General features: G+C 39.6%; 1 long non-coding RNA gene across 1 annotated transcript; it reads right to left on the reverse strand.

Moving 5' to 3' along the window:
• Window positions 1-4,465: 4,465 nt before the first annotated feature.
• Window positions 4,466-11,827, reverse strand: LOC135526998 (uncharacterized). The gene is made up of 3 exons (XR_010453378.1): window positions 11,712-11,827; window positions 4,996-5,095; window positions 4,466-4,534 (listed from the first exon to the last, which is right to left on the reverse strand). It is a non-coding gene; the product is annotated as an uncharacterized LOC135526998 (long non-coding RNA).
• Window positions 11,828-19,775: the final 7,948 nt, after the last annotated feature.

Below are 19,775 nucleotides of genomic sequence, written 5' to 3' on the forward strand. Positions count from 1 at the left end.
ACACGACTGGTGATGTTTTTTCTCCCCTGAATGATCTGAATTGAGGATTACAGGGACTCTCCACAACTGTATTCAATGTGCGGGACAAAATTGAGGCTATGATTAAGAAGTTGGAGCTCTTCTCTGTTTGCATTAACAAGGACAACACACAGGTCTTTCCATCATTGTATGTTTTTTTTGTGTGCAAATTAACTCAAGCTTACGGACAACGTCAAATGTGATATAGCGAGGTACCTATGTGAGGTGGGTGCGCAATTACACAGGTACTTTCCTGAAACAGATGACACAAACAACTGGATTCATTATCCCTTTCATGCCCTGCCTCCAGTCCACTTACCGATATCTGAACAAGAGAGCCTCATCGAAATTGCAACAAGCGGTTCTGTGAAATTTTTAATTTAATCAGAGGCCACTGCCAGATTTATGGATTGGGCTGCACTCAGAGTATCCTGTCTTGGCAAACCGCGCTGTTAAGACACTGATGCCCTTTGAAACCACGTACCTATGTGAGAGGATTCTCGGCCCTCACTAGCATGGAAACTAAATACAGAGTTTTCCCCGCATTCCCAGCATAAGGCGCTAGTAGATTCAGGTGCAGCTGGGAACTTTATTGACTGTTCATTTGCACATAGTTTAGGGATCCCCATTGTTTCTGTTGATATGCCCTTCCCTGTACACGCCTTAGATAGTCGACCATTAGGGTCAGGGTTGATTAGGGAGGCCACCGCTCCACTATGCATGGTTACGCAGGAGGGTCATGAGGAGAGAATTAGTCTCTTCCTTATTGATTCTCCTGCGTTTCCCGTGGTGCTGGGCCTATCATGACCCCAATATTTTGTGGCAACCGAGAGGCCTTCAGTACCTCATGGAGTGGGAGGGTTACGGTCCAGAGGAGAGATGCTGGGTACCGGTGGAGAACATCCTGGACCCTTCGTTGCTGCGGGAGTTTCACCGTCTCCACCCGGATCGCCCTGCGCCTCGTCCTCCGGGTCTTCCCCGAGGCCGGTGTCGGGGCGCAGCTGGAGCCGCATGTCAAGGGGTGGGTACTGTCACGACCTCTGCCAAAGTTGGTCCCTCTCCTTGTTCGGACGGCGTTCGGCGGTCAACGTCACCGGTTTTCTAGCAGCCACCGATCCACTTTTCATTTTCCATTTGTTTTGTCTTCATTGTACACACCCGGTTTCCATTCCCATAATTATATGTTCCTTATTTAACCCTCTGGTTCCTCCATGGTTTAGTTTGTGTTTGTTCATTGTAAGTTTGTCTGTATTTGTGAGCTTGATTATTTTCCTTATTGGAATATTTGTTATTTTGAGTAAAGTTACGTGCATTACTCATCTCTGTGTCATCTCTCATCTCTGTGTCCTGTGCCTGACTCCACCTTACCTGCTACACCTAGTGTGGGAAATTATTTAAGACTGAGACTCTTACGAGCCGGGTTGTGACAAAAACTCAATCATTCTTTTGTTTAATACATGTATCGTATAGAGTGTGTGTGGCAGGCTTACAATGATGGTATAAAACAACATTTGAGAGTGCGCTGACCCTGATGCTACAGGGGGAACACAGCTGGAGGTTGAATGTTTGAAGGGGTACAGGGCTATAAAAAGTCTGGGAACCACTGATATATAGAGGGTTACCTACTGATCATAGCATATTTGTGTTCGAGACTATGTTCGAGACTATGTCCAATCTGAAATCCCGAAGCCTTGGACTGATTCATGTAAATATCAGAAGTTTGATTTCATAAATGGATCTTATTGTAATTCTGGCTTCTCAAACGAATGCAGGCAATTTGATAATTACTGAGACCTGGTTAACAAAGTATGTTCCATTCTCTGATGTGTCTGAATGGTTCTAATGTTTATAGATCTGACAGAGCTGGCAGGGGTGGGAGTGTCACCATATTAATAAAGAACAACTACTGTGTGATTTGCTGTATGTATTACCACCTTTGTCCTCAAGCCATATGAATGTCTTGTCCTAAATGTAAGGCTTGGTAATTATCAGGTTTGAAGGTAAGACCCAGATGCAGACTGTGTTGGAGTGACAATGTTTATTACAGCAACAGGGCAGGCGATAGACAGTTCAAGGCAGGCAGGGGACAATAACCAGAGTAGTGGGGGAAAGGTAGAGGACGACAGGCAGGGTCAGGGTCAGGCAGAGTGATCAGGCGGGAGGGATCAGAGACAGGACAGGCAAGGGTCAAATCCAGGAGGGCAAGAAAAAGCGAAAAGCAGGAGCTGAGACACAAAACACTGTTTGACTTGACAAACAAGACTAACTGGCAACATACAAACAGAGAATACAGGTATAAGTACTCAGGGGATAAAGGGGAAGATGGGCGACACCTGGGGGGGGGGGTGAAGACAAGCACAAGGACAGGTGAAACAGATCAGGGAGTGACAGGTAATAATGCCCAACTAACTTTAGTGGGATTGCCCTCCCTCGTTCATCTCATTTGCTTTTTGCAAATTGTCTGACTTGCAAAATCTGAATTACTAGTATTGGGGGTTAACCTGAATTGGTTGATGCCAGTATCAGATCAACTGATCATCAAAGAGACATTTTAAAACTTTCAATGAGCAACATTTTCCGTATTACTTGGGGTTGTATGATTGGGAGGGTGTGTCCCTCTAGCTCTGATTCGGATCCTGTTTAACTCTATTGCAGTTAAGCATGACCCATATAAGAGATTAAGGGTAAAGGACAGATCTAACCGATGCTTCACGCATGATTTGTCTGAAAGATTTCATGAAAATAATCGCAGTTGAGGCTAAGGCTAGATTGACTGATTCTACCTCTGATTGGCAGTCCTTCAGATATTTGAGAAATCAAATCAAATTCTATTTGTTGCGGAAAACAACAGCTGTAGAACAGTTAAGAACAAATTCTTATTTACAACGACAACCTACCGGAGAACAGAGATGGTGGCAGATACATTATGTACAACAAAAGTTACAAACAGCACAAAAATACACACAGAATAGCACAATTAGTCATACCCTCCGGCGCTTTTTATTAGATTGCTTTTCTATCCAGAGGAAGACATCTAAGTCAACTTACTTCTTGAATTGTGTAGCTGAGAGTGGTGGAAATCCAGCTAATTTCTGGAAAGTGGTCAAATCTATGAAAAAAAATGACACCCCGTCATTGCCCCAGCAGGTTATGACAGCCTCTGGTCCCATAACAGACAAAAATGACATTTGTGATTGTTTTAATAAACTTTTTCCTAGGGTTAACCCTTTTCTTATTCACTGCTAGACAGATAGCAGAGAATGATACTCTTTTGTAAATTTGAACCATTTTTATATCAATGACGTATTAAAAACATCCACAGGAACGGAGTCGCTTGATCCCTTTCTACTGCAGCTTTCTGTCCCCCTATTGTAAAAACTTTGACCCACATTTTTATATAACAATTGCTTCTGGTGCTATCCCTAAGATCTGGAAGGCGGCGCATGTCCTCCCCCTTCACAAAGTGGAGATCTTTCTCACCTAGATCAAGACCACCCAATTTCTAAACTATCTTGCCTTGCAAAAATATTAGAATCCCTGGCAAACACTCATCTAAGAACTATTTTAAATTCAAATTATATTCTTAATGTGTACCAGTCTGGTTTTAGACCTGGACATAGCACCGTTTCAGCAGCTACATTTGTCTTAAATGATACATTAAATTGCTTAGATCATAGGAATCACTGTGCTGACATATTTATAGACCTATCCAAGGCCTTTAATACTGTCAACCATCCCCTACTCATTCAAATGGGGCTCGACCAGGCATCTTGGAAGTGGTTTGGGGAATATATGTCAGACAGGACGCAATGTGTGCTTTTTGATGATGATTTCAAGTCAAGTTACCTCGATGTTACTAAAGGTGTTCTGCAGGGGTCAATTTTGTGGAACCGTCCTCTTTACTATGTATATACAGTGTATTCTGAAAAGTATTTTTTTTATTTTACCTTTATTTAACTAGGCAAGTCAGTTAAGAACAATTTCTTATTTTCAATGACGGCCTAGGGACAGTGGGTTAACTGCCTGTTCAGGGGCAGAACAACAGATGTGTACCTTGTCAGCTCGGGGGTTTGAACTTGGAACTTTCCAGTTACTAGTCCAACACTCTAACCACTAGGCTACCCTGCCGCACGTATTCAGACCCCTTGATTTTTTCCCCACATTTTGCCGAACTGACCAATCAGGGGAGAAGGGCCTTGGTCAGGGAGATGTGTAGCGCTGCATGAGGCAAATCAAAAGGTTGGCTTGTCCTCATTAAAGTCCCGTAGATCACTTCATTACTCCCTTTTTGATTACAAAGCTCTACCACACACACTTTCGACCTACCTCACTTCACTGTTAAAATGTCTAAATATCAGACAGCAAACACTTTCACAGGGATGGTTAACTCTTAAGGTTCCACTAGTACGTACCGACCTAGGTAAATCATAATTCAGTTTCAGTGACCCTCCCAATTTGTAGTATTGGTGTCCTCAGGGAACCATTGTAAATGAGACCCTGATGTCTTTGGGCTCCCCTGAATGAATTAAATTAAAATACATTAGAACAAGTGAAAAATTGACATGGGTCATGTGAAAATGTATTTATAGAAACACTCTCTCTGGTACATATTGATAAAATCGAGTCCTAACTATACATTTAACTATGCATGCATCGAGTCATAAATATGCAGGCATCCATCCACCTCTCTCTCTAACTACCCACCCAACTACCCACCCAACCATCCATTCACATGGGCTTTAGAATTGGCTGTGGAAAGGAGGCATATAAAGTCCTGAAAGCCAAGGCAATCTTTTCACAAATCTTTTCCAAATTGTCAAATGTTGCCAATACAAGGACATATGTCACTGCAATGGCCCTGTGTATTGTCCTCAAAATGTCACAATAAATATGTGATTACCTAAGAAGCATTACCCATATTGAGAATAGAAGGGGACAGATGATGAATCCAGTCCATCAAAATATGCAGCTACCTACCTGAGGGTTGTCGGGATGATGTAACATCTGGGCTCTTTCTAGAAGAGATGGTATCTTTCATTTTCATTTATATTTCTTCAGATGTGTTGATTTCTAGCCTCTGCATTGAGATGAAAAGACAAGGATTACTGACATTTTTTCATCCGTGTCAGTATCCCAATTACACTGGGATACATATCTGGCAGGCTATGTATCCTGCTGTGGAAACAACAACAAATATTTCATCCGTGTGAATATGACAATTTTTGTGTTTTGTGTTTGTTATTCACTGTGTCTCATAGCATCATTGTCATGGGCTTTGTCAATCATTGTCAATACTGGCTACATGTCCCCACTGACTGGGAGAGTCTATGTGCAATTTCTGTGTAAAAACTCTGCTCTCTATGCAAAGTGATAGTACACTTCAAACTGCAAATTGCCAACGTATGACATCATCACCATGTGAGGGAATAGCCTTCCTATGTTCTTGTTGTGCTAAACCCAAGACACAGGGTAGTTTTGATTATTAGTATAAATAATTGTTTGCTTCAGAGGTGTTATTATCACTTAAACACATCACATTCTTTTTATTTGTCTGTTCATTATGCATTTATAATGGTATTCAGCTACTCAAGTTAAGGAGGATACTTTCCATGATCAAATAGTCTACAAAATAAAGACCAGGAAAATAAACCATGTAGCTTCACTCCCTCTACTGGATCAAACAAATACTGAAGATAATTGAGGATGACAATGATCAGTTATTTTTTTCCTCCTTTTTTGTGAGCAGCTTTTTACTTTATAGTCTCTTTTCAAGGGGGGGGGGTTACAAGTTAGTTTTTTTTAAGTCAAAGAAATGCCTACAAAGATATCCCCAAACCATTCCCTCCTTCACTCCCGATCCACATCCCCGACCTGATGAAAGCATGTCTCCCACAGTTTCTCACCCAGAAACCGAGGTTGCCCATCAGTCCCCATCCCACCCATTCATTCTCGCTGTCAATAATTATAATGTTATAACTTCCAATAGTAACTGTATCCACTTGTTAAATGGGAGAGTGAGGTTTTTCCCATCTTAGAGGCAAAAACAATTTGAAAACCTTCTCTGACTGATTGAGAGATTCAAGGAGATGTCATCATTAAGTAACATAAGCATTGAATATTTAAGTACATACAGTTGAAGTTTGGAAGTATACATACACTTAGGTTGGAGTCATTAAAACTCGTTTTTCAACCACTCCACAAATTTCTTGTCAACAAACTATGGTTTTGGCAAGTCGGTTAGGACATCTACTTTGTGCATGACACAAGTAATTTTTCCAACAATTGTTTACAGACAGATTATTTCACTTATAATTCACTGTCACAACTCCGGTGGTTCAGAAAAAGTTGACTGTGCCTTTAAACAGCTTGGAAAATTCCAGAAAATGATGTCATGGCTGTAGAAGATTCTGATAGTCTAATTGACATTATTTGAGTCAATTGGAGGTGTATCTGTGGATGTATTTCAAGGCCTACCTTCAAACCCAGTGCCTCTTTGCTTGACATCAAGGGGAAATCAAAAGACTTCAGAAAAAAAAGTATAGAGCTCCACAAGTCTGCTTCATCCTTGGGAGCAATTTCCAAACGCCTGAAGGTACCACATTCATCTGTACAAACAATAGTACTTACAATAATAAGTATAAACACCATGGGACCACACAGCAGTCATACCGCTCAGGAAGGAGACGCGTTCTGTCTCCTGGAGGTGAAAGTACTTTGGTGTGAAAAATGCAAATCAATCACAGAACAACAGCAAAGGACCTTGTGAAGATGCTGGAGGAAACGGGTACAAAAGTATCTATCCTCACCGTAAAACGAGTCCTATATCTACATAACCTGAAAGTCCGCTCAGCAAGGAAGAAGCCACTGCTCCAAAACTGCCATAAAAAAAGACAGACTATCGTTTGCAACTGCACATGGGGACAAAGATCGTACTTTTTGGAGAAATGTCCTCTGCTCTGATGAAACAAAAATAGAACTGTTTGGCCATAATGACCATTGTTATTTTGGAGGAAAAATATAATGTTGTAGGGGTGCTTTGCTGCAGGAGGGACTGGTGTGCTTCACTAAATAGATGGCATAATGAGGCTGGAAAATGATGTGGAAATATTGAAGCAATAACTCAAGACAACAATCAGGAAGTTAAAGCTTGGTCACAAATGGGTCTTCCAAATGGACAATGACCCCAAGCATACTTCCAAAGGTGTGGCAAAATGGCTTAAGGAAAACAAAGTCAAGGTATTGGAGTGGCCATCACAAAGCCCTGACCTCAATCCTATAGAACATTTGTGGGCAGAACTGAAAAAGCGTGTGCGAGCAAGGAGGCCTACAAACCTGACTCAGTTATACCAGCTCTGTCAGGAGGAATGGGCCAAAATTCACCCAACTTATTGTGGGAAGCTTGTGGAAGGCTACCTGAAACATTTGACCCAAGTTAAACAATTGAAACTACTACTAGTAAATAAAGCCTGACTAATCAGCCTAAAACACAAACAGGTGAAACCAGTAAACAGAAAGGGGAAAAAGGATCAGTGGCAGCGAGTAGGCCGGTGACGACGACCGCCACCCGAACAGGAAGGGGAGCCACCTTCGGTAGGAGTCGTGACAATTTGCCTAAGGTGTATGTAAACTTCCGACTTCAACTGTACATTTCTTAATTAATTTGGTAACTTTGACCCAGAAATATTTAGGGGACACACACAGTTGGGAGTTGTGACCAATTTTATTGTACATGGTTTCCTTGGTGTTAAATACAGTCGGTGAACAAACTTAAAATGTACAAGTTGATGGTTGGGATTATGGGATGCCAAGGACATATTTTTCAAAATTCTGTTCCAGTTAAGGGGTTGTTCAGAATCAATTAGATATGTGGACCATACTTTAATAGCTAACTCAGAATATGAGCTTTCCAAAAGTAGTTTATATATATTATAGAGATCAGTCCATTCAGGAGCCCAGATCATTTATTTATAAATCCCATCATTGGATGGTTTGGTAGTTGTTTCCCAAGGGACTCCATAGGCCAGCATAGCTGACCTAAATTGCAAATATAGAAATAAGGAGTGTCCTAGTAAAAGTGTATGTATCTTTAAAATCTTGGAACGTTCTCAAACCACATTGGGACCATTGGGTGCATGCAAAAGGCCACCCTCCAGATCGCAAGACATTACCGTGAAATATTAGAGTATGGGCATGCCATTTTGATTCCCAGTTACATTGTTTTTCCAATGTTGTGCCAAATAGAAATTGTGTGACCAATCATAGGACCAAAGAATAGTTTACATTGTTTAAGTGATATATCAGTGAAGACCACCTTTCCAGGGGCAACAGGAGGCACCATTTCTCTTTATACTCAGCCAGGGGGAAGAATAATTATGTCTAAACCAATTTAGGATGGGGCAAAATGCTAGTGGCTGGAAATACAATTTAAAGTTTGGTACGGATAGTCCACCTACGTCTTTCCCTCTTTGTAAATGTGTTCATTTTTTATCCGGGATCGTTTACCTTATCATATACATTTTGAAACCACACTATGCATTTTATCCCAATAGGCAGAAGGAGGGGCCATGGGAAACATTGAACTACAGCTATTCAGCCGTGGCAATATAACAGGTTCTGTTGGTTAAAGCAACTGGGACATTATTCCATCTACTGAGGTTGGATTTAATAGATTATTTTTCTGAAAACCTAAATATAGGTTACAACATGAATATAATCAATTTGCTTATTCGCCACAATTAAACAAATACATCCTCACATTAAGCTCCCGCCTGTCTGTCTGAGATTCTGAATCTTATCATAATTGTGACATGAGTAGCCTATTGTATCTCCATCATTCATTGTTTTAGTGCTACTTTACCATGGCTTTTCTCCAATCCCGTGACAATGTATTTTTACTAAACAAACTTGTCAGTCACCATGACTAATCATATAGATCAGGTGGACTGGCGTGATCCCTGTGTGTCCTTAAAACAAGAGGACACAAATAGTTTCTCCTCTGTCATCAGCAGGCACAACACACCCTCCCTCCCTGACCTGCCTTAAAGCTACAATTGCCTTAAAGCTACAATAGGGAATGTGTATGGAACCAGTAGCATTGACGCAATGCAGGGTTTGTCAAATGCCTGTAGGAGTGTATGACACAACAGGAAAGCATTTGTTTCATTCAGCAAAGTTAGAGATGACTGATGGCATCAGATTATCATTATCTTTCTCCATTTACCACCCAGTTTTTAATAATAGCTACCATGGAAAAGTACAACGCACAGGCAGAACACTGTATCATACCATTCATTACAAGTCACAGGTATATTGTGTGTGTGTGTGTGTGTGTGTGTGTGTGTGTGTGTGTGTGTGTGTGTGTGTGTGTGTGTGTGTGTGTGTGTGTGTGTGTGTGTGTGTGTGTGTGTGTGTGGATAGAATAATTGTGATAACACTTTATGAACCTCTGGTTTGATAGGGTTTAGCTTTGGTGTTGTGGTTATGTCATTTGTTCTCCCATATTGATGAATATGGTTTTTATATAGGTAAAAACCTGGAGTACTTCATACTGTATATAATAAACGCACCTGCCTTCATTTAGGTCTATGGTAGCTCTCAAAAACCCAAGTGGGGTATACCCAGTTTACAGCCGCCACCCCTTGGGTTCTCAGTTGATGTTACTGATTACAGCTGGCTCTCTCGTGAACTACAATTCCGACGCTCTGTTGAATCTCGACGCTCTGTCTAAACGTAAATACACTTCACTTGCGATACAGTTTTGGAAACCTTTGGAATTAACTTTTCATATAAGCTAGCAAATCTTTAAAACAAAGAAGATGCAGTACACTTACTGAGCATAGTTAAGCAAAGTTGCACCCGTCTGTTTTTCTTGAGGCAAGTTTTCTTGAGTCTGCCGCCTCTTCATAAGAGATTGGTTAGCAGTACTACTCATAGAAGTGGGAATTATGGTAAGGAGTCTTCAACAAAGAGTTTATGCACATTTTGTCACTTGAGAAATACTGCACCAAACATCTTGGTTAGATGTAAAATTGCGCAAGAAAGACCTCCTCGGAAAAAATAATAATTATATACTGTATATGATTTATCTTCGATTAATTCATACTATTTTGTTGAAGTGTTAAAGCCATGCAGTTACGGTGGCTCAAGAGAGACAAACAGCAGTAATATAGCACTTTGGAGTCTGGAAGGGCAAAGGAGCATATGCTCTGCACATGTAGACTGCGTTTAGACAAGAAGCCCAATCTTTTTTTTTTCACAAATTGCATGGTTTTTGACCAATCTGATCAACCCTGTGAAAACATCGGATGTAATTGGTCAAAATACCAATTAATGGAGAAAAAACATTGAATTGGGCTGCCTGTGTGAATGCAGCCAGCCATAGAGCCCTACCTGTGCATGTGCCTGGTTTAGACTGTCATGGTTCCACCTGTCACCAGAGGGCGGCAGAGACCTGTCATCGTTCACCTGTCACTAGAGGGCGGCAGAGACAGTTTTAGAGACTATGACAGGTGTTTTCTATTTAAGCAATAAGGCAGGAGGTGTGGTATATGGCCAACATACCGTGTCTAAGGACTGTTCTTATGCATGACGCAATGCGGGGTGACTGGATACAGCCTGAAGCCATGGTATATTGGTATATTGGCCATTTATATGGGGAGGCAGGGTAGCCTAGTGGTTAGAGCGTTGGACTAGTAACCAGATGGTTGTGAGTTCAAACCCCCGAGCTGACAAGGTACAAAATCTGTCATTCTGCCCCTGAACAGGCAGTTAACCCACTGTTCCCAGGCCGTCATTGAAAAAAAGAATGTGTTCTTAACTGACTTTCCTGGTTAAATAAAAGGTAAAATAAAATAAAAACCAAGGTGCTTTATTGCTATTATAAACTGGTTACCAACATAATCAGAGCAGTAAAATTACATGTTTCGTCATTACCATAATATACTGTCTGATATACCATGACTGTCAGCCAATCAGCATTCAGTGCACGACCCACCCAGTTTATAATACTAATTACCACCAGCTAAATATGTCACTTTAAAATGCCTACTTACTTTGTTCCATCTGACTGCGCAATCCACTGTCTCATCAGTCCAGCCAGGCACTTTATAAACGCGATCTCCACTATAAAAAGCATCTAGACATTATCGCCCATTTCTTTGAGACTAACATTCTGTTTTCAACAGTGATTTGTATAAACCTTGCTGTCTGTCTCTCTGACATTTGCAACATTGTTTCAATATACCAATTCGATCTCCAGCTGTCCCATAGTAATGAACGTGTCTGGACAAGACAGGCAGGCAGAGTTTCTCAGCCAGTCGAAATCATGAATCAGCTGGCATCATCTTTATGGATATATACAAAGAAATGTCAATTGAAAAAAGGTCAAACGAAACAAAGTGCAGCTAGTTTGCAGTCTTTCATGTTGTTGGCTAGCTCTTCTGAAGAACAGTGTCCTGAGGAGTGAGCACATTTTCTATGCCAGGTGAAATCGTGCCTAATTAGCTCATTTTTATGGATGTATCCAAATAAATGTCACTAGAAAACAGCTTAAACAAATGTTCTTTGCTGTTATTCTGGCTGGACTTCGCTCGACTTCGGCCTAACACCCGTGCCAATATATCCTCCAAACACCGGCTTCTCGGGCATTTTCACTTAATTATGATTCCCTTTTAAGAGAGGTGTGTTTCTCTTACCCTTTGAGGAAGCTTGATTCGTTTGCCGTGTGCGCTTATCTCCTGAGTACGTTTTCGAGTCCTAGTTGTTTCCCAGTGTTATTTTGTACCTTCTGTTTCACTGTTTTCCAGTAAAGTATTTATGTGTACCCTATACCACTCAGGCGGCAGCCAGCGTTCTTGAATAGACGGTAGAATGTTTAATAACAATTACTACCTATTTGAATGGGCTAGGTCTATGGTTTCCTCCCTTTATGTAGTCTTTTTGTTGCCTATTCAAAGAAAGGGCGTGTTAGCTTGGCCTACTGTACGCCAATATGGGACAGCGCAACAGCAACTAATCATATCCTGCAAAATATACACCATAGGCAAGAACACAATGTGTTGTTCAATTATTGGCAATCCTTTCCATTAGCAATTACTTTCTTAAGTGAATTTGTCACCTTTTATTTGCAAGCTGCACAAACAATTTGGGCATGCAACTTCAATCTGGTGTAAGGCGATATCACGACTTCTACCGAAGGTAGCTCCTACCCCTGTTCCAGCGGAGGTCGGAGTCGCCCGGTCTACTAGCCATCACCGATTCCTTTTCTGTTTGTTTTGTCTTTGGTTCTTTTTCACACCTGGTTTCATTTGCGTTAATTTCTGTGTGTATAATCGTAACCTGTTGCCTGCCTAAGTTTATGCGGGATTCGTTGTTGACTGTGAGGTGCTCGGTTATATATTACCATTATTTGTTTTCACGGGTTCTGAAGTATATGAGTGTCGGAACTTTGTTTGTTGCGTGGAAAAAGGTAATGGGGTGGTGAAATAATTTTCTGTCATGGACAAAGGAACTCAAAGGGTGTGATGATATTAATTAACAAAAATGTTGATCTGAATATTTATTTATTTCACTTTATTTATTATTTATTTATTTATTTATTTATTTATTTTCATTTTATTTATTTTATTTAACCAGGTAGGCTAGTTGAGAACAAGTTCTCATTTGCAACTGCGACCTGGCCAAGATAAAGCGTAGCAATTCGACACATACAGCAACACAGAGTTACACATGGAATAAACAAAACACAGTCAATAATACAGTAGAACAAAAGAAAACAAAAAGTCGATATACAGTGAGTGCAAATGAGATGAATTAAGGAAATAAATAGGCCATGGTGGCGAAGTAATTACAATATAGCAATTAAACACTGAAATGGTAGATCGGCAGAAGATGAATGTGCAGGTAGAGATACTGGGGTGCAAAGGAGCAAAATAAATAAATAAATACCAGTATGGGGATGAGGTAGGTAGATAGATGGGCTGTTTACAGATGGGCTATGTACAGGTGTAGTGATCTGTAAGCTGCTCTGACAGCTGGTGCTTAAAGCTAGTGAGGGAGATGTGAGTCAGGAATGATTCGCTAAGAAGGTGGATCCTTTTGAATATGAAAGTGGATGAAAAAGAGATTTGGCTCTTGAATCTATATGGCCCAAATTAGGATGATCCACACTTCTTCAAAAACAACAATTTATTGAATTTACAGGCAACAGATGATCGAATCATTATGGTAGGAGACTATAACACAGTGTTAAGTACCTCAATGGACCGTAAAAGGTAATCACTCAACAAACTATCATCACTGTACCCTTAAGGAAATCACAAATATTATGGACACATTAGAAATAGTAGATATTTGCAGGATAAAAAACCCCAACCTAGTGGCTATACTTACAAGGAGGAGACTTAATCAAGCTAGTCGTCTTGACTACTTTCTTGTCTCTTTCTCTCTTCCATCAAAGGTTAAAAAAGTTTTAATAGGAGAAAGAATGCGATCGGATCATCATCGAATTGGCATTCACTTAACTCATAGATTTTCCACGAGGATGGGGATATTGGAAATTTAATCAAAGTTTACTGGAGGACAACTTATTTTTAACTGAGACAAAATATTTTATAACTCAATTTTTCCTGTATAATATATGTAGGTTCAGCAAATCCCCTCATTGATTGGGATACCTGTAAATCTACCTTCAGGGGTCATTCAATATTCATCAATAATAAAAAAGCAGTTTCTGGTTAAAGAGACAAGACTAACAAGGGAAATCCATGAACTAATAGTACAGGTAGATAGCAATAAAAACGATACTAGAGATACAAAATAAGTTTGCGGAAAAACAAAAATAACTTCAGGAACTTATTCAAGAATGATGTAATCTAATACAAAAATAAAGCAAACTGGATGGAATATGGAGAAAAATGCACAAAATTCTTCCTGAATGATTCTCCACATTATATTTTAAAAGAGGAAGCTAATTATTTTAGGCAGATGTTCTCTATTCCGTCTCATCCTCTCCCGCTGAATGAAGATTATAGTAAGGAATTCTTTCCAAAAAATATTTTAAAAAATATAAAATTAACAAATGTACAGAAAGATCAGTGCGAAGGCCAAGTCAGTCTGGAAAAACCCCAGGGCTTGATGATATACCGGTAGATGTGTGTGTGTTTGTGTGTGTGTGTGTGTGTGTGTGTGTGTGTGTGTGTGTGTGTGTGTGTGTGTGTGTGTGTGTGTGTGTGTGTGTGTGTGTGTGTGTGTGTGTGTGTGTGTGTGTGTGTGTGTGTGCAAATAACTACTCCTATAGAAATGGTAGTCTGCCAGGTGGGGTGGCAGGGTAGCCTAGTGGTTAGAGCGTTGGACTAGTAATCGGAAGGTTGCAAGTTAAAATCCCCGAGCTGACAAGGTTCAAATCTGTCATTCTGCCCCTGAACAGGCAGTTAACCCACTGTTTCTAGGCCATCATTGAAAATAAGAATTGGTTCTTAACTGACTTGCCTAGTTAAAGATAAAGGTAAAATAAATCAAATAAAAGGTGGAAGGTCTGATTTCTCTATTATTACAACAAGACCCAGATGGCAAATATAAAGACCCAGTCTACCTAAAACTGGAGGCCCCTTACACTTCAATGTTGTGATGCAAGAATACTAGCAAAATGCAATACCTGGTAAAACCCTTTCAGAATTAAAAGGGTTTTACCAGGTATTGTTCATTCTGATCAGATAGGTTTTTTACATGGACAATACATTGGAGATAATATACGACAACTACTATAAATAATGGTCACGCTCTGACCTCAGATGTTTTATTTCTCTATTTGGTGAGGTCAGGGTGGGATGGGCATTCTTTGTTTTGTATTTCTTTGGTTTTGGCCGAGTGTGGTTCCCAATCAGAGGCAGCTGTCTATCGTTGATTGGGAATCATACTTAGGTAGCCTGTTTTCCCACCTATGTTGTGGGATCTTGTTTTTTGTTTGCTCTGTGAAGCCGGCAGAACGTGACGGTCATTATTCCTTTTGTTGTTTTTGTTTAGTGTTCTGAGTATTAAAGATCATGAACACTTTCCAGCTGCACCTTGGTCTTCTTCTTCAGACGATCATCACAATCATGAAACATAAGAAGCCTGGAATGGTATGTATAGGGGATTTTGAAAAGGCATTTGATGAAGTAAGATTGGATTTTATTCATAAATGCCTAGATCTTTTTCAATTTTGGTAATTCTCTTATAAAATGGGCAAAAATAATGTATAGCAACCCCAGGGGTAAAATAGTAAATAACGGCTACTTCTCAGAGTTTTGAATTGTCAAGAGGAGTTAAACAAGAGTGTCCACTGTCACCATATCTATTCGTTATGGACATTGAAATGCTAGCTATTAAAATCAGATCCAGTAACAGCATTAGAGGATTAGAAATCCAAGGCTTAAAAACAAAGGTGTCCATGTATGCCGATGACTCAATTTTATAATAAGTCCGCAAGCTAGATTCTTGCAATGTCTCATTGAAGATCGAGAACTTTTCTGTACTCTCTGGATTAAAACCTAATTATGATAAGTGTATAATATTATGTATTGGATCCTTAAAAAATTCAACTTTTACATTACCCTGCAGTTTAGCTATGAAATAGGCCGATGGTGAAGTAGACGTATTCATATCACAAAATATATAAATAAGCTCTCCAATGAATTTCAATAGAAAACTTGTAAAAATAGACAAGATCCTGCAACAATGGAGAGGTAAATACCTGTCTATTTATGGAAAATTGCCCTGATTCACTCCTTAGTCATATCTCAGTTAACTCACTTACTTATGGAGCTGCCTACTCCTGGTGATCGTTTTTTCAAAACATATGAGCAAAAACTATTTAACTTTATCTGGGACGATAAACCAGACAACATAAAACATGCTTATCTATATAATGAATATTAATTGGGTGCATTGAGATTAAATATAAAAGCACTCAAACGCTCTCTAAAAGCTTCACTCAAAAGTTTTATTTGAACCCTAAATGGTACTCAAGCAGATTACTAAGAAAAGCATTGTTTAAAATGGCCTTTTTGCCTTTGTGCAGATTACCATGTCTCATTTTTGATTAATTGAAAATGACACTTTTTTTCAAAGTATCTCTTTTTCAAACAAGTATTGCAGAGCTGGCTACAATTAATTTTATCCCCCTGAAAAGGTAGAACAAACATATTACAACAAATATTATGGCTGAACTCAAATGTGCTTGTTGATAAAATACCTGTATTGATGGGAAAGATGTTTGAAAGGGGTATTTTGTTCTTAAACTATATTGTAAATTGTAATGGTAGAGGCATGTCCTTCATGGAGTTATCAGAATTGTACGGAAAGGTCTGCTCAATCCACGAGTACAACCAATTGATTACAGCATTACCCCAAAAATGGAGGAGGCGGGTGGCAGCGGGAGGAGGTGGGGAACTGGTCTGTCTGCTCAATATAAAGGATCAAAACTTGCGGGGGAATAAAAATAACATAAATAGGAAAGTATACCAGTTTAATTTGAGGACCAGAATGTTGACAACTGTGCCATACAGATTGCAAAATAGCTGGGAAGAGATTATTGATGTACCGATTCCATGGTACAGGGTGTATGAGTTGATATATAAAACAACCCAAGATTCAAGACTTTATGCTTTTCAGCTAAAACAAATATATAGAATTCTTGCAACTGACAAAATGTTGAATGTTTGGGGCAAACAATCATCGAAGCTCTGCAGATTTTTTTTTGTGAGGATACAGAATCAATAGACACTTTGCTTTGGTATGGGAAGGCCAGCATGCCGGAGTTGCCTCTTCACTGTTGACGTTGAGACTGGTGTTTTGCGAGTACTATTTAATGACGCTGCCAGTTGAGGACTAGTGAGGTGTCTATTTCTCAAACTAGACACACTAATGTACTTGTCCTCTTGCTCAGTTGTGCACTCCTCCCACTCCTCTTTCTATTTTGGTTAGAGACAATTTGCGGTGTTCTGTGAAGGGAGTAGTACACAGCATTATACGAGATCTTCTGTTTATTGGCAATTTCTCACATGGAATAGCCTTAATTTCTCAGAACAAGAGTAGATGATTTTCAGAAGAAAGTTATTTGTTTCTGGCCATTTTGAGCCTGTGATAGAAGCCACAAATGCTGATGCTCCAGATACTCAACTAGTCTAAAGAAGGCCAGTTTTATTGCTTCTTTAATCAAAACAACAGTTTTCAGCTGTGCTAACATAATTGTAAAAGTGTTTTTCTAATGATTAATTAGCCTTTTTAAAATTATAAACTTGGATTAGCAAACACAACATGCCATTGGAACACAGGCGTGATGGTTATTGATAATGGGCCTCTGTACGCCTTAAAAATCTGCCGTTTCCAGCTACAATAGTCATTTACAACATTAACTATGTCTACACTGTATATCTGATCAATTTGATGTTGTTTTAATGGACAAATAAATGTGCTTTTCTTTCAAAAACAACAACATTTCTAAGTGACTCCAAACTTTTGAACGGTAGAGTATGGTACGTAGAAATCCGAAGAGAGTGGCCAGCAGAGATAGATGGGATGTGCTGAGGGTTGGGATGTGGAATTGGAGACCAATGGGAGTGGAGTTTATGGGCGGGGAATAGAATGATGGTCAAAGATAAAAGTATTAAAAAATCAAAATAAAATAAACAAACGGTAAGTTTAATGGCACTGAGGGGGGAGTGTTTTACAGCTAATGCCGGTTTGCCTGAGACTGATGCCGTGCAGGTGTTTGTACACGTATATACACACACTCTCATTCAAATGCACACGTGCACATACACGGACACACACACACACACACACATGTAAATAGTGCCATACATGCACTCAAACATATTCAGTTGACCTTGCTGTTATGATTTTTGTTGTCTTTAGTTTTTTGCATTGTTTTCTGTTTTCCTTTGTCTGTCTTTTTTTTCTTTTGTTAATTTTCTTGGTCATGGGGGGTGGGGAATGTTTATTTTATTTTTCTCTGGGGGGGTCTCGGATGGTTGAGGGGCAGCTCTTGGGGAACTGTGGGGGGGGGGTCTTGGAGGACTGGTAGCCTGGCGGTTGGGAGTTTGGGCCGGTGGCTGATGGATCGCTGGTTCGGGTCCTTGTTTTTGACCCTGTGGGAGATCTGTCGACGTGCCCTTGAACAGGGTGTTGACCCTGGCTGCTTGTGTGTGTCGCTCTGGAGGGAGTCTGTTAAATGACTAATGTGATGTAGTTGTTGAGCAGCTTCACTGCAAGTATATTGTATATTTTAGATACTCAAACAACAACAAATAATTACCAAAAGGGTTATAAACTTATCTTTTGTTTTAACGTGTTTTGTTAACATGCTTGAATCGTCAGGTAGTAGTTGGAGAAATGGTCTAAAATGCACAATGATTCAATGTGTGGGTTTTATTTAAAACTGAAGGAACTGGGGGAAGATGTACATAGAATAAAGCCATATTTATTGGGTTTGAAAGCATAATATGATAACGGTTGAAAGGCTTTATTCGAGTGGTCTTGGTGTTGAGGATGGATTTGACACAATTTTCTGCTCTTTTAAATACAACTATTTTTAAGTAGGGATCTAGTTGCATTTATTCTGTGGACTACTGGGCTATTGAACGTTTTGCGTTACATAGATATTATTATTATAATTTCTATGTATCGCTGTGCAAGCAAACCCAATATGAAAACAATTCTATGAGTAATTAGAGAGGTGAAATAAAATAGACTACAGACTTTACTGGTCAAAGCTTATTGTTTGGCAGAATTAGTGTTTTATTTCTTAAAAGAAAATACAGTGGCACTGGCAGAACCATGAGCTCACATAATCCCATTGTGTTTGCTTCTTTTGCCATTTTTGCCATATTGCTGTTGTATTGTGCACTGGGTAAAGCTAATAAATATTATACTACTGATGTTCATTCAAAATATGAATGTATGACCATATAAAACATCAAATCTATGAGAGGTTTCCCAAATACAAAGATTATCCATTATATTGACCAGATACTCTAGTGGCCGCTCTAACAATGAAAATAAAAGACTTCAAAAATGGAAGGCTGTCGGGAGGAGGCATGATCAGGTGGGACCATTCTAGCCAATGAGAGGGCACAACCGTTTCCACTAGTTACCACAGCTAGAAAGTCAAATTGTCCATTATTGTAAAAAAACATTAATAAGCTAACATTAGCTTTTTAGTCTTCATTTAAGGTTATCGTTGGGTATAAGGTTAGGCATAAGGTTAGTAGTGTGTTTAGGGTTATGTTTAAAATCACATTTAAAGAAGATCAATTGCAAAAATAGGCAGGGTTTCTGACCTTGTGGCTTTGGTGACTAGTAACGACTTGGCCCAACTCTCATATAAAGTGTTTTTTATTACTTTTATAGATAACTTTGACACCTTCTGGAAACAGAAGATACTCTACAGGAATGACGGAGTACATCCAAATCATCTTGGCTCTTGGGCACATTTCAAGGCTGTGTTGAAACAATGACTTATCAATGACCCAAGACCAGCTCAGCTAATCCCTACCATTGTGACAATGAGTCGTCATAATGCTGCATTAAATGTGCATTATCCTAAGGGCGTTGGCAGACACAATGTAAGTAACTTAATTTATGTCCCCCTAATTGCCCTGAATACCTTTGTTAATCCTACCGCTATTTGATGCAGTAATCATGAGCCAATGAATCAGAGTTACACTGTTAGCACTGTGCTCTAGTAGGTAAGACCACTTTGTGCAGCTCAACCTGCA

Source organism: Oncorhynchus masou, chromosome 32, assembly GCF_036934945.1.
Source record: "Oncorhynchus masou masou isolate Uvic2021 chromosome 32, UVic_Omas_1.1, whole genome shotgun sequence".
In the NCBI taxonomy this organism is placed as follows: Eukaryota; Metazoa; Chordata; class Actinopteri; order Salmoniformes; family Salmonidae; genus Oncorhynchus; species Oncorhynchus masou.